Source organism: Cricetulus griseus, chromosome 5 (genome assembly GCF_003668045.3).
Source record: "Cricetulus griseus strain 17A/GY chromosome 5, alternate assembly CriGri-PICRH-1.0, whole genome shotgun sequence".
NCBI lineage: Eukaryota > Metazoa > Chordata > Mammalia > Rodentia > Cricetidae > Cricetulus > Cricetulus griseus.
In genome coordinates this window covers 150,037,156-150,051,317 of record NC_048598.1, presented here as the reverse complement: position 1 = coordinate 150,051,317, position 14,162 = coordinate 150,037,156, and the positions used below count along the sequence as shown (strand labels likewise).

The 14,162-nt window shown below is 39.3% G+C and overlaps 1 protein-coding gene and 1 pseudogene across 1 annotated transcript in view; both read left to right on the top strand.

The window, feature by feature from the left end:
• LOC100760955 (iron-sulfur protein NUBPL) overlaps positions 1-14,162 on the top strand; it is a 189,904-nt gene that overhangs the window by 114,704 nt on the left and 61,038 nt on the right. The window lies entirely within an intron of this gene.
• Positions 11,183-11,352, top strand: LOC113831976 (annotated as a pseudogene).

Below are 14,162 nucleotides of genomic sequence, written 5' to 3'. Positions count from 1 at the left end.
ATATTTGTTTTTAATTTATTATATGTATATGTGTGTGTATCTGAGTGTGGGTATGTGCACATGAGTATAAGTGCCCACAGCCACTATTAGATTCTCCACAACTAGAGTTACAGCCAAATGGGTTGTGAGCTGCCCAACCTGGGTGCTGGGAACAGAACCTGTATCTTCTGAAAGAGCAATATATATTCTTAACTGCTGAGCCACTTCTTCAGCTCCCAATTGAAGAATCCTAAATTCTCGTGGTGAGTGAATATCTTCATTCACTTGGGTATGGAACTTGTGATATAGTTGGATAGTAAATACCTTAAACTGTGACAAGAGTGTTCCCAGGATCCATAGTCCCTGAAATTCAGGTTTTGTGTAGTTCAACTTAGTAGGTTTTCTGTATCGATTTTCCACCAAAACAGTAAGCCAGATCAAGCCAAATTGAAAAAGTAAAAGAAAAGGTTTATTTGAGCAAAGCAACTCCCAGGTGAGTTCTCTAGCCCCAGAGATAGAAGTAGGAGAAGTCACACACCTTAACTAAAAAGAAAGGAGCTTACATAGCCTGAAGGGAGGGGTGATGAATGTCCCCTACAAGCTGGGTTTGTGCCCAAGAATGGTCAAAAGCTGGAATGCTTGGGCGTGGATTTGGGCAGCTGGTAACTTCAGGGCAAGAGGTGCTATAGCCTCCAAGAATACAGAACTGGGCTTTTTGGTGCCTTTTCTTTCTTGGAGATTAACTGAGGGGGTGAGGTTTGGAGAGAGTGAAATGGGGCTTTCTGGACCAAGCAGGAGTGAGCAGAACACAACTCATTCAAAGTAGGTAGGGTTAGGCCATCCAACTTCCTAGAAACTATGTTGTGTTGATTCTTATAACACAGGGAAAACTTTAGCGGAACAGTTTAAGAGAAGATAAACTGAGGTTGAAAGATGAAAACCTGAAGCTATGTGTCTAAGTCCTAACGCTGTCTCTTACAGGTTAGGCAGGTTAAGGCAGTGAAGATGAGATGGACAGTAAAGAGGGTTAGCCATTAAGTAGAGAGATGCTGACGAAAGATATATAGTGACAGGGTGGGGCAGGGAGGGAGGGGGGAGGAAAAGAGAGGAAAGAAAGGAAAGAGAGAGAGAAAGGAACCTAGGGAGATTGATTTCCTAGTTGGGAAAAGGGAGGCTAGCAGAAAGTTTGAGTCTAAGAGGCTTCATTCCAGGTTTATGTCACATATAAATATTAAGAACCTGTTTTGTATTACAAAGAGCTTGAATAGCTGTCTTCTCTGTTTGCACATTCAGGTTTTAAACAAGCAGTTTGGAATCTTCTGACTATGCATTTTTGAATAATTAATATTCACAATACAATTTGTCATCTGTGAAGATGTTTGATGGAACCAATTTGTATTTAAACACTCATGATGGTTCTGAGCAAGAGAAACACAGACGCATAAAGCACTTAATTATGTTTCTTTAAAAATAAATGTCAAGAAAGCATTTAAAAATAAAATGTGCACAGAATACACAATATTGTGTGCTCCATGAGGAATTAATAGAATTGCTTTATATATGTTAATGTGTGCATTATATTGAAAGAGTTTATACAGTTCCCCTTTGTAAGTGACTCCAGCCTCTTTCTCTTCAACACTTTCTCTCTGTCTACCATGCCTCTCTGTATAAATATTGAGATACCTGACCAGCAAATTTAGAATTATACATGTGCTTCTCTTGTTTCTCACTGCTGTGTGTTGTCAAGTGGTATGGCTAGTCTTCTCCATAAGAGTGAGTCAGCAGAGTCTAGTCTTCAGGGGCAGCACTGATATTGAGAAGTATAATCAGGACTATTATTTGCATGAAAAAAATCAGTCCTGTGACCTGATTATTATTCAATAAGCCATATTTACACATAATGTAATTAAAGGCCTCATGGAAATCAATAGGATGTATGTAACTATTATGCATAAAATATATATGAATGATTTATTACTTAATTTTATTTATCATTCTAATCTTAAGAATTATTCAAATACTCTATAAATGTATATTACCAAAATGGGATGATATAAACTTTTTATATGTAGGGATCATTTGTTGCATATCCTTTTAAAATATATATATATATATATTTTTGAGTTTCATACATGTATACAGTATACTTTGATTGTATCTATTCACCAGTCCTCCATGCCCCTCCTTAGGCCCTTAGGGAGAGGATGTCCCTCTCCCATCCTCATGTGCCCTTATTTAAATATATATCTGTCTCACTGATTAGTGCTGCTAGCATGCACAGAGGTGTGGAGACAACCTCTGGAATGTGAGCAGAGGCCGCACCCCCAAGGAAGGCTGACTCTTTCTTCCCCAGTAGCCTCCAACTCCTTGGCTAGGAGTGGGGCTTCCTGAGCCCCTCCTCCACCATGCTGGAGTGACTAGCTTGATCTCCTGTGGATCTTGCACAGGCAATTTTTCTATTGTGCTGCTGTCCCACACATGTTCCCTTTCTGTTTTGTTTTTCAAGTCAGGGTTTCTCTGTGGCTTTGGAGCCTATCCTGGAACTAGCTCTGTAGACCAAGCTGGCCTCCAACTCACAGAGATCCGCCTGCCTCTGTCTCCCAAGTGCTGGGGTTAAAGGTGTGAGCCATCACCACCCAGCCACATATGTTCCTTTTTTGTGTGTGATAATTTGTATGTCTTTAGAAGTTTGGTCATTTAAAAAGTAATGTCAGTCATCTTTTTCCTTATATGGAGGTTGAGGGTTTTTTTGTTTTGTTTTGTTTTTTACCTTCCCCTCAAACATTCCATATTCTTCTCTTTCTTGTAGGGAAAAACAGGATGACTATCAACAGGATAATTGGAATTTTGTTATTTTTCCATTCGGAATAGAAAATTATGTTCTAAAAGTGAATTAATGTTCTCATGTTTTCCAAGATCAGTATGTTAGTATTGATTAACTGGTTATTGTTCTTGAGTTCTACTACTCCTTTGCCCTGGTTAGGGTTGCTTGCGTAGCCCATCAGTTTGTAGTGATCTTTGGCTGATATGAGGGATTCAGAGTCAGGATCAAAGTATTTCTTTCTCTCTTTTTAGATGTTTGTACCTGGTACATCTTTTGTTTATATACCACAGTAGGAGGAAAAGTGAGAAATTATGTCAAATAAAAGAGACATTAATCCTGTCTTAAACTTTTATTTCAGTAAGAATCATATATGAATGTATATGTGTGTGTGTGTTATATATGTATGGTGTTGAGATTAAAGGCATGCAGAACCATTCCCTGCTCATAAAAATATATATTTTAAAATCATAAAGCAGTGTTTTATTATTTGCTTTCTGAACACAAATCTTTTTTTATGGCTAGTATCTTAGGGTTTCTGTTGCTATGCTTAGGGTTTCTATTGCTATGATGAAACTCCATGACCAAAAGCAAGTTGGGTAAGAAAGGTTTTATTCATCTTTTGCTTCCACAATCACTGTTTGTCACTGAAGGAAGTCAGGGCAGGAATTCAAACAGGGCAGGAACCTGAAGGTAGGAGCTGATGCAGAGGCCATGAAGGGGTGCTGCTCACTGGCTTGCTCCTCATGGCTTCATCAGCCTGTTTTCTTAAAGAACCCATGACCACTAGTCCAGGGATGCCACCACCCACACTGGTACTGAGCCCTTCCCTATCAATCCCTAATTAAGAAAATGCCCTACAGACTTGCTGCAGCCTGATCTGATGGAAACATTTTCTCAATTGAGTCTCCCTGCTCTCCGATGACTCTAGCTTGTGTCAACTTGGCATAAAACTAACCAAGCTATATACAGACAGTAAAGATGACTTGGTAAGTATTTATTTAATTTCATCCAGGTCAAAAGAAGGTGATTTTTGTTTCCTAAGCCTCTTCCTCCCTGTATTTCCTGTAAATCAGGTTGCTTAAACCAAATCCTATGTCTCTCTTTCCAGTGCTGAGGATTCCCTCCTGGGGGCCCCATGTATCCCTGAAGACATCCTCCCACTGAACTACATTCTCAGTCCTAAGACTCATTCATAATTTCTCTTTCCCTGCTTCTACCTGTAGAATCTACTGGCAAGTCTGCTAGGTTTTACTTTTCAAATGTGTCTGAAGTCTGTCTCCTTTGTTTTTTCTACTATTTAATGTCTTATGTAGAATACAGTGGCAGTACCTCCCTAATGGTTACTTTTTAAAATATTTCATTCTGCTCTTCAAACAGTAGCTAGAATGTCATTATACACTTCCTGGTTACATACACCAAACATATTCATTAGAGAAAAAAAAAAAACCCAAATCAAGTATTCTGCTTTTTTGTAACTAAATACCTATAATTCTTAACAAAATACTTGGTTAAAGGAAAGTTTTCCCTATAAAAGTATTTCAACTAATTAAAGAAGGATAATATAATTTTAATATCAGCATTTTATACCCTTTAATGAAACGTTATAATTTAATTAGGCACTAAATGTCACTTGTAATGGCAGGGAGTTGTTGTAATTTATGTGCTTGCTGGTTGAAGCCCATGACAAACTGGGGAATAGTCTTTCAGAAATTAGGCCTGAGTATGATTAAACATCCAGACTTAGCTGTGGCTTTATAGGGTATGCATGGAATAACAAACAAAAAGGACTGATGGAGAATGCTTTGAGTGTGTGAAAAAACTACAGGACAAGCCTGCCTTCACCCACTAGTAAGAGAAAGAGAGAAGCAAAGCAGGATGGCCTGTAGATTGAGACTGTGGTCACAGTAACAAGATGAACTCTCTCAGAGACACATGGGAAAGTGCATCGATATGCAGGTTGAAGGGTGAATAGTGAGTGGGGAAGGATGTAAGCAAGAATGGCTGAGTAAATAATTATGGAGACTCAGGAGTGAGTTGCACACAGTCGTTCTCCCCCTTTCTTTCATATGTGTTTAAATCCTGCCACTGTGTGTCAAAACAAAACTCTGTTATGCTTAGGCCATAACTCAAAGCCTCAAGCTTCTGCCTAGCCTGACTTACTTTCCTTGGGTTCACCAAGCTTGCCCACGTCATCCTCTGGCACCCTGAGTTTCCTTTCATCTTTTCATAGTTGTTGAATGTGTGATGTTCTTTATCTAGAAACTTCTTTGCCCAGATCTTTAGTGTCTATCTCCTTTTGACATTAAGTTTGATTTACCCCTCCATAGTTCTGGCTTTCACAGTCAGTGTCATTGTGTTTCGCCTTCCTCCAAACACCTATTAGGACTTGGTATTTTCTTTATATTTGTTGTTGCTGTTTCCACCCACTGGAGTATCAGTTCTGTGGGACAGTGCTGACTTCCTGTCTTGACCACTGTTAAGGTCCAGGGACTTCATATGAAGGTTGGTGGATAGGGCTGATGCCCAGGAATCAAGTGAACCAAAGCTTGCAAGGCTGTGGAATCTTAAGAACATTATTCATATGTAGAATCAATAATATATACCACTGTTGCCTAGCCAGAGGTATTTAAAATTCAGTTGGCATTCTCATTATTAATGTGTTTCAAAGGCTCATGTATGAGAAAATTAGCTCTGTTAGCAAAGCGTCAGAAAAATTTAGAAAATGTCAAATTCTCTCATAGCATTTATATAAAAATATTTGTAGTTTAGATAATTAATGTCATATCTTGTCTAAGCTGTTTCTTATATCTAGATTAGCAGAGGTTAACATTTATGAGGTGTATTTATATATGATATGAAAATTTGGCAAACATTCTTGGCTCGTGGAATGTCAGTGAAATACATATAATTATGTCTTCTATCAAGAGGGAACTAATACTTTATAAATAAATGCATGGAAGAGATGAGGTTGTAAAATTGTGAGACCTCTTATTAAAGAAAGCACCATGAAAATGTTACCCAGTTATATATCACTCAAACATGGAGATATGTTTTAAAATGCCTTGGTTAGTAATTTCCTCATTGTGTGAACATAATTTGTGCATATAGACACCCAGATGGGACAGATCCATCCTTGATTCAGTGAAAGGTATGAAAACATGAGACATGGGGCTGCTGCTGTTTCCAGGCACCTTTGAAGTGAGAATCTACACTGCAAAAGATACAAAGTAAAACAGTCATTCATTATTGCTGTCAGTTATGTACAGTATGTAGCTGTGCTGTGTTGGATGTGGCAGGAAGCATGGCAGGTTCTTTATTTCAGCATTCCCACAGGAGGCATAGTAGGTTCTTTATACCAGCATCTCCACAGGAGGCATAGTAGGTTCTTTATGCTAGCATATCCACAGTGTGCAAGCAGTGTCATTTATTTTGCTTTTTTAAGATTTTTTTTAAAATTTATTATGTGTACAGTGTTGTGTCTGCATGTATCCCTGTAGGCCAGAATAGGGCACCAGATCTCATTACACATGGTTGTGAGCCACCATGTGGTTGCTAGGAATTGAACTCAGGACCTCTGGAAGAGCAGCCAGTGCTCTTAACCTCTGAGCCATCTCTCCAGCCCTGCAAACAGTGTCTTAAGCTAGCTCATTGTAACAACTAAGATGTCACTAAGCAGCAAGAGTATTTCATTTCATTATAAGCTGTGGAGCCATTATCCTATATGGGTTCCATATTTTGTGTGTGTGTGTGTGTGTGTGTGTGTGTGTGTGTGTGTGTGTGTGTGTTTCAGTAGCAGTAGCAGGTGTCTTCTGCCCTGTGCCCTTCTCCACAGCACAGTGGATGCTGTAGAGTTCCCTTCATTCTGCCATGGCCACTGTGGGCCCCCTTACCACTTGCCATGCCTGACAAAGAAGCTTCGTAGATTGTGGCTTTTCCACTGGAAAGGTGGGACAATTTCCTTCTCTTATTGCCTTCTAGTGCTGCACATCTAGAAACTTATTCAGCTTTGGCCCTTTGCCAGGACACATTAATTGTAAGTAGCTTTGCTTGTTTGTCCATTTCAAATTAGTTACTTTTCTTGTTGCTGTGATAAAATATCCTGGTAAAAGCAATGTAAAGGATCCTATTTTTATTTTGGCTCACAATTCAAAGGTACCGTTCATGGTGGCAGGGAAGTCATGGTAGCAGAAGCTTCCGGTGTCTGGTCACAGTGAATCCAGGCAGGAGGTGGGGAGTGATGAATGCTGCCTCTCATCTCTGTTTCACCTTTCTCGTTAGTGGTTAGCATGGGTTTTCCCAACTCAACTAATCTAATCTAAATAATCCCTGCAGTTATGCCAGGAGGCTTTATCATACATGATCTAGACCCTGTCAAACTGACAAACAGTATCTATCACCACAAATCTACCTTTGTCAACCTGACTCCTAAGGTCACTTTAAAGCAATTTGTCCCCATAGATTCACAGTGCACAATGCATTCAGTCTAGCTTCAAAAGCCCCCATAGTCTTTAGATGTTCCAACATTATTTAAAAATATAAGTACAGGGGCTAGAGAGATGGCTTAGAAATTAGAACCACATATTACTCTTACAGTAGATCTGAGTTTGGTTCCATGCACCCAAGTCAGATGGCTCACAGCCTCCTGTAACTCCAACTCAAGGGAATTGCAGGTATTGCACTGATGTACACACTGGCACATGTGCACGCAGGCACACACACACACACACACACACACACACACACACACACACACACACACACTTGCACCTTCCAATAAAATATGCCTTTAAAAAATAGTTTTTTCAGAGGCTCAGGTAATGCTTTAACTGTGAGCGCCTGAGCAATTAAACAACAACAATAACAAAAACAAAGAGTTATACAGTTCCACTTTGTGTGGCACAGAATAAACATTCCCATTCCAAAAGGAAGGAATAGAGCATAAGAAAGAATCATTAGAGCAGTGATTCTCAACCTTCCCAATACTGCAACAGTTCCTCATGTAGTGCTGATGCCCAACCATAAAATTGTTTTCATTGCTGTTTCATAACTGTAATTTGCTACTGTTACAAATAGTAAATATCTGTGTTTGTCAATGATCTTAGGCCACCCCTGTGAAAGGGTCATTTGATTCCCCACCCCCTCCCCGTTGAGAACCACTGCATTAGACTTAAGCAAAATCGGCAGAGGAAATACCAAATCCTGCAGTTCCATGTAGGCCTGAACCTGCAAGATCACTTTCCTGGGCAGTTGTTCTTTTTCAGTTGGAACTCCTTGAACTTAGGTCAGGTTTTCTCCTTTCAAATACATTTGCATTTCCAAATGAGAGTCTCTGGTGGGTGTCAGTTTGTCAGCAAGGCCATTATGACCCAACAGGGGCTTCTCTTTAATGGACCAGTTTCTAATAATTGCAGCTTCTGTTCCTGAGTCCTGCTTGAGTGCAACCTCACTTTCTTGTGCTCTTCTTCTCTGACAAATTGCATGTTTTTAAACTGTCTTTCTGCTCCAACTTCCCCCATGCCGACTGTAGAACTTGGCAAAAGCAATGAGTGGCAACTGCATCACAGCCTAAATGTGACCCTACCCTCAAATATCCTCTGACAAACAAATTAGTCCCTTATTTGGCCTCAGTCAAATTCTTGGGACACAAGTAGAATACAGCCCTTGGGTTTTTGTTTGTTTGTGTGTTCCATTGTTGTACATGTCTGATCTTGTGCCCAGTACCATGCTGTCTTCATCATTATGACTCTATACTATAATCTGATGTTTGGCAATGTAATACCTCTGACTATATTTGCTGTTTGGAATTGCTTCAGCTATCATGTTTTTTTATTTCCATATTAATTTTAGTTTTTTTTTTTTTTGTGAGGAATGTCATTGCAGTTTTGATGGGAATTGCATTGAGACTGTAAATTGCTTTTGGTAGCATAGCCATTTTCACAATATTAATTCGTCCAGTTCAGAAACAGGGAAGGCCTAAGGTCTTGTTCAGTTTATTTTTTTCATTTTCTTAGTTTTCCTTATTAGGTCTTTCTTCTTTTTGGTTAGGTTTATTCCTATGTTTCTTTTAAGTTTAGGGCTACTGTGAATACAATTGTCCTAGTTTCTTTATCAGCAAGTTAATTATTGGTATGTGACTTTATTTCCTGCTACTTCACTGAAAGTGTTCATCAGATCCAGTGGGTTGTTTTGTTTATTTGTTTTGGTGGAATCCAAATAGTCTTTAAGAATCATAGTTTCCTGGAATAGGGGTAATTTTCTTATTCCTTTCCAGTCTCAAACCTTTTAGGTATTTCACTTGTCTTGTTGCTCTACCTAAGACTTTGAGCAATAAGAGTGGGAAGAGCAGCCACCCATCTCATACCAGATTTAAGTGGAAATGATCTTCATTTTTCCTCCTTTAGCATAATGGCTATAGGCTTATGTATAGTCTTTATTGTGTTGTGTTCCATCTATTCCTAGTTTTCAGGACTTTTATTAAAAAGTCATGTTGTCTTTGTCAAATGCCTTTCTGTACCCATTGAGATGATTATTTGATTTCTGTTTTAAATCTGTTAATGTGGTATATTACATTTATTGATTTACATATGTTGAACTAACCTTGCATTCTTGGCATTTAGATGAAGTTAACTTGATATTGATGTTTGAATTTAGTTTGTATTTTAGCATTTGTTATCATTAGAGGATTGGTCTGTACTTTTATTTTTCGGGGTGCCTTTGTCAAGTTTTAGTATCAGAATCGTACTGGATTCAGAGAGTTTTGTAGACTGAGGTTTCTGTCCTGCCTAGTACTATAGAGTTTAGTCCCAAATAAACACACAGAGGCTTATATTAATTATAAACTTTTTGGCTGATAGCTCAGGCTTCTTATTGGCTAGCTCTCTTTAGTTGTTAACCCATTTCTATTAAACTATATATTGCCACGAGGCTGTGGCTTACCCATAATGCTCCAGTATGTTACTCCTTCCGAAGCTACATGGTGTCTCTCTCTTGACTCACTCTCTGTGTTCCTCTTCTCTGCTTTCCTAGTCTGGTAGCCCCCCCTATATTTCCTACCTGGCTACTGACCAATAGGCATTTATTCACCAACCAATAAGAGAAACATATATTCATAGCATACAGAAGGACATCCCCCATTAGAGTTTGGGCATATTTTTGACAGTGTTCGTTGCTGTTTCATAGAACAATTGAGAAGTGTTGGTATTAGCTCTTTAAAAGTTTGGTAAAACTTGGCAGTAAACCTATCATCTGGTCCAGCACTTTTCTTTTTAGAGAGACATTTAATTACCGCCTCAATCTTACTGCTTTTATGGGCTTCTTTAGCTTTAGTTCTGAGGGTCATGGGTATTTAGAAATTTAGCCATTTCTTCTAGATTTTCTGGTTTGTTGAAGTATAATTTTCATAGTAGCCCCCAAATGTCACATGATTTGGTTGCAGTCTGTTGTAACAACTCCCCTTTCATCTTTTTCTTATTTATTCATTTGATCTTGTCTTTCTAAAGAATTGTTTGTCTGCTGAGTTCTGTATATCATTTTCTTAGCCTTTCTTTCTCAACTTTTGTCCTGTGTTTTCCCTCTGGCTGTCTGCTGCGTTTATGTTCGGCTCCATACTTTTCCAGGGCTTTTAGGGGCACTATAAAATTATTCAATTGAGATATTTCTGAGGTTTTTTTTCAATTTCAATTTAATTTCATGCTTTGCATCTGAGTATTTTGCTTGTATGTATGCGTATGTACTACTTGAATGCGTGGTGCCTGCAGAGACTGGAAGAAGGTGTTGAATCCCTGGAACTGGAGTTATACATGGTTGTGAGCCACCATGAGGGTTCTGCAAGTTGAACTTGGGACCTCTGGAAGAGCAGCCAGTGCTCTTAACTCTGAATCATCTGTCCACCGCCCACCCGGTTTTTAGTGTGAACCCTAGTGTCATAGACTTCACTTGAAGCACTGTCTTGATTGTGTCCCATTTGTGCTGATGGGCTGTGTGCTCATTTTCATTTGGACTCTAGAGATTTAAAGTTTACCTTCTCGACTTCACCAATCACCCATTATTTGTTCAAGTGTTATTGTTCACTCTCTAAATATTTATGTATTTTCTGAGGCTAGTCTTGTTATTGATTTCTAGTTTTATTCCACTGTAGTATGATAGAATACAGGAAATTATTTATATTTAATTTTACTTATTAAAACTTGCTTGGTGCTTTGAAATATGGTCAATGTTAGAATAGGTTCCCACTGCTAAGAAGAATGTGTCTTTCTTATCTGTCTGGTGGAATACTGCCTAGTGTAATGCTCTGTAGATTTCTGTTTAGTCTTGTTGGTCCATGAAAAAAATCTAGCTCTGAGGTTTCTTTCCTGACTTTTATTTGTAATATCTATCTCCATCGCTTCTCAGCCTTTTGGCTAAGATCAAGTGTAATATCTATCTAGTGTGGAATGTTGAGGTATCCTATTATTATTGTGTTAGAACCTATACGGTCATTTTTTTTTTATTAACTGGAAATAGGTTATAGTCTCCCCTTTCTCTACTCATCCCAGTAGAGATTCCTCCCCACTTCCCTTTCTCTCCAGATCTACTCCCTTTCTGACTCTCATTGGGAAAGAACAAGCTTCTAAAAGAAAACAAGCAAACATGACAAAATATAAGCTGAAGCAAAAATTTTCATACCAAAGTTTGGATGTGGCAACCCAGCAGAAGGAAAAGAGTCCCAGGAACAGGCACAAAGACCCACTTGTTCTCATAGTCAGGGGTCCCATAAGAATACTAAGCTGATATCCGTCATATCTATACAGTGGACCTGCCGCAGACCCATGCACACCCTGTGCTTGCTGCTTCAGTCTCTGAACTCATGAGTGCTTTGCTTAGTTGATTCAGAGAGCCTTGAACCCCTGATGCCCTCCGTCCTCTCTGAGTCTTAGAATCTTTCAGCCTCCTCTTCTGCAGAATTCCCTAACTCTGAGCCTAAGAAGTCTTTATGCCTTTTCATAAAATTGGCAGTCCCAAGATTTGGTGCATTGATTATAATAGTTATGTGCCCCTCCTCTGCCCCCCTGGATAGTTCCTTCTATCAATGTTTAGGCCTTCGTGTCATTTCTGGTTAGTTTTGTTTTGAAATCTGTTTTGTCAGGTAGGAGGAGAACTGCTCTGCCAGCTTGTTAGCAGCTTCTTCCATTAGCTCAGTAAATTACTTTCTGACCTTTGCCTCACAGTGCCTGCTTGTGTTTCTTAGCTATGTGTGTTTCATGCAGGCAGCAGATGGTTGAGTTTTGGAGTATTGTTTTGTCTTTTTTTTTTTAATTCACTCCAATAGTCTGTGTCTTAAAAAAAAATCCCAAAACATGTGTGTGGGGGGATATGTGCACATGAGTACATGTGGAGGCCAGAAATTGCCTTTGGATGTCCACTTTCTATATTGAGAAATGGTCTTGCTGAACTTGAAGTTTAAATGTTGAACTACTTTAGGTAAGAAGCTTGCTCCTGGTCTCTTATCACTGCCACTTGAGGCCTGGGCTGCCATGCCTGCCTGGTATTTACATAGATTCTTGGAGTCTGAACTCCAGTTGTATGCTCAATCCTCATGCTTGTATGGCATATGGCAACTGCTTTACCTGCTGAGATGTCTCTTTCAGTTGCTGAGTTAAGGGCCTTTACATTGAAGTTACAGTTTCAAAGGGTTTCCTGTTTCTGATTTTGTTGTTTATTGTTGTGGTTGGTTGCTAATTGTTAGTTTTCTTCCCTAGTTGTACTGTAGGATATCTGCTGGTTTGCTTTTTTGGACATCGCTGGTTCCTTCTCCATTCTCCTCTGTTCATCTTTTGCTTTCATTGGATTCTGTCCTGTGTTGTCACATGTGAAACTTTATTTTCTTGCTATATGCATTTTAAGATTCCTTTTAAGTTTCTTTACAGTACTGGCTTAGTTGTTGTGAACTGCTTTGCCTTTGCCTTGAAATATCCACAAACTTAACTTGCCAATTTTGCAATCTTGGTTGACAGCTATATACTTTTAATACTTGGAATATATCTCTCTCTCTCTCTCTCTCTCTCTCTCTCTCTCTCTCTCTCTCTCTGCTTTTAGGATTGCTGATGACAGATCTGATGTAAATTAGTTGCCTTTTTTTCCCCTCATAACTTTAGTATTCTTTCTTTGCTTTGTATTTTAGATATGTTGTAGAAAAATAATTGTCTGGTAATGTCTATTTGGAGTTTTAAATGCTTTCTGTATTTGGGTGCCCATTTTTGTTTCCTCTAGCTTTGGGATATTTTCAACCATAATTTCAACAAGAAGCTTAATTAATAAGCCATTAGATTTTTATATCAATTCTTTCTGTAGGGTGTGTGTGTGTGTGTGTGTGTGTGTGTGTGTGTGTGTGTGTGTGTGTGTGTAAAACTAGACAGGTGTCACCAAACCAGTTTTAATAATCAAAATATAAATTTCCTTTCCCTTGAGGATTGTTATTATGCTGTTATGCAGACAAAGGTGAAAATTCTCAACCTATGTCCTCTGCCTATGCAGTCTAGTAATGAAGTAATTTGTTGGCAGAGTTATCTACCGTCTGCCCTACTCATCAGTACAGCTGGGGTGGGATGCACGATTTCCACAAGCAGCATTTTGCTCTATTTTTATCTCCACAGTTCTAGAGCTCAGCTTTCACTGTAGCACATTTAGGTCTGGTGATTTCTAAAATGCTTGCCAGAGGGATCATGAGGAAATACCACAGAGCTACATCTACTCTACCCACTTCCCTCAGTATTACAAAAAGTAAGCTCCCATTTAACAGTGCTCAGAGTCCATCCCTCTTCCTGTAGCAGCCAAGTTGATGATTCCAAATGAATGCATGTCATGGAGCTCTCAGCAATTTTGTTTCAGAAACACCCCCAATCACCCTAGCCAAAGTAGTTCAAGGCATGACACTGTATCTCAGTTATATGTTAGAAGAGAGATCTTCCCCAAGGCAGTATGCTGCTCAGATCCAAGTCCCTGTCCATGTAGGTTGTGCTTCAGCATGGTACTGACCTGCCCTAGTGCTGCTGCTTCCCGAGTCTCTTCCTTTTCCTTTGAGTCTTGACCATGCCATCCTACCCTGTGCTCAGTGCTTGGACACTATTTTTCTTGTCCTTTATTCTCCCAGGCAAAGTTTCTGACTTTCTTCAAGTCTTTCATGACAACTAAGCTTCATCCCCTTCTCACAGTTGCCTGTCCTGAAGAGTAGTACCAGAGGATCAGTGATGCTTCTCATCTGCCATCTTGGAAGCTTCTCTCTAGTTCATTTCTCCCTAGCACAGAAGTGTAGTAGTGCCTATCAACCATGACTTGCTTGTCAGACTCTGGCTCGCAGTCTGTTGTTTGCACCCCTGGAGCT